Source organism: Mus caroli, chromosome 16, assembly GCF_900094665.2.
Source record: "Mus caroli chromosome 16, CAROLI_EIJ_v1.1, whole genome shotgun sequence".
NCBI classification, from domain to species: domain Eukaryota; kingdom Metazoa; phylum Chordata; class Mammalia; order Rodentia; family Muridae; genus Mus; species Mus caroli.
The window spans coordinates 10,244,605-10,246,747 of record NC_034585.1 but is presented as its reverse complement, the minus strand read 5'-3'; positions in this window follow the sequence as shown (position 1 = coordinate 10,246,747).

Below are 2,143 nucleotides of genomic sequence, written 5' to 3'. Positions count from 1 at the left end.
TGTAGACCAGGCTGGCCTCGAACTCAGAAATCCGCCTGCCTCTGCCTCCCGAGTGCTGGGATTAAAGGCGTGCGCCACCACGCCCGGCTTGGTGACTGTTGATAAACTTGCCCAAGGACCTAATAGATCCCTTCGCGTGTCCTCCCCCCACCCCCCCATGTATTGTAGAGGCTGGGAGAGAGAGGGTAGGATGAAAGGAGAAAAAGGTTGACCTTTGTGGGTGTGTTTGCGCACTCGCTAAGATGGATTTTAAAACATTTGGTACATTTTAAATAGATTTAGGCCTGTAGTTCAGGCCACATTTACTTAGGCCTATAGGCACAGGCCACTATACTTGGAGAAAACTACCCTTAAGCATTGTCAAACGCATAGATAGAAAATTAGAAAGGAATAAAGAATGATAGGTTGTCCCTACTTTGCCTGAGCATTCAAGCAATACTAGTTGGAATCAGAGGGTTATTAAAATGGTTTTTTTTTAGATTTATTTATTTATTTATTTATTTATTATATACACTGTAGCTGTCTTCCGACACTCCAGAAGAGGGTGTCAGATCTTGTTACATATGGTTTGTGAGCCACCATGTGGTTGCTGGGATTTGAACTCAGGACCTTTGGAAGAGCAGTCAGTGCTCTTAACCTCTGAGTCATCTCACCAGCCCCTATTAAAATGTTTTTAAAAGGGTCAGACATGATAGTGCAGGACTTTAGTCCTAGCACTCAACAAGCAGAAGCAAGCGGACCTCTATGAGTTGGAAGTCAGCCTGTCCTAACTTGAGAATTCCAGGCCAACCAGGACTATACTGTGAGAGCCTGTGTCAAAATGAATGGATGAAAATAAAAAAGACCTGAAGGTGTGTCCAGGAAGTTGGAAGTGGATATAATCAAGAAATATTATGTATAAAATTGTCAAAGAATAAAAAGTTAATAAAGTATAAAGATAATTAGAGAAAACAATATGGCAAATGATCATAATTATAGAATATAGATGAAATAAGTATAGGTGTTCATTGTTCAGTTCTTTCCTGTGTTCTTTAGGCTTGACATTTTTTCAAAATAGTTGCAGAATTTTATTTTGTAATTTAAATTTTAAGTTATAAACTTATAAATATGAGTAGCAGGTGGGGACGATGGCTTAGTAGCTAAAGACTTGACAGCCTGAGTCCATTCTCCAGAAGCCACGTGATGGCAAGAGAGAACTGACTTCTTCTGTCTGACCTCCAGATGAAAAGAAATAAATCTCTCCCCTTTGGCTGCAAGAGTGTTCAAGGCTGGCAACCAGAATTATCTGCCTAATGATAAAGGGTGCAGCACCATGCCATACATAGGCCGCAAGGTGATAAGCTAGAGTTATCCTTCCTCAGATCCTTTGAAAGTAGCCCAGTTTAGCCTGAGGCAAATCTCTATACTGGATTTAGGAAGGCTTAAATTTGAGTTTCTGACCTGAGTTGAGATCTTTAACCTCCCTTAGCTTTGATCTCCCCTTCTTCTGTAAATGAGAGAACAGGTGTCTCTAAGGGGAGGCTGTGACGTGGCCAGTAGATGATGCTATACTGAGAAGTACTAACTATTGCCTGTTGGGAGCTATTAAGACAACACAATTGTCCTGATCTCTGAATTGGGCCTCTCCCCCCCGAGAAGAAAAGGGGGGGTCAAAAGCGGGCCACCAACACACCATCGCTGATGTCCTGACCACACCCTGATACCACCAAATTCCTGCTTCCCCTTGTAGCTGCCAAAAGAAAAAATTTCTATTGCCCCCTCCCACTAATAAGTACTTCTCCTTTTGCTTGTGCAATTCTATTGCCCCACCCCTCCCACTGATAAGTATCTGTACTTCCCCTTTTGCTTGTGCATTTAAACCTTGGGCCTGGCTAATACATTGGGGTCTTGATGCAATTCAGAACGTTTCCATGTCGTTATTCGCACAAGACCCTCGTCTCTCTTTTCCCCACATTTGGTTCTTAGGAGAAGGTCCCCTTGAGACCCTCAAATAACTGGCCAAGAAATTCAAAGGTGTGGTTAGGTCCTTTGACTACTATGTTACAGGACTCTCTGACTTGGCAGAAGAAATAGCCAAAAGCTGCAAGGCCTGTGCTATGACGAGGTAGAATTTACAGAAATTAAGCCAGCTAGATATTGCAAC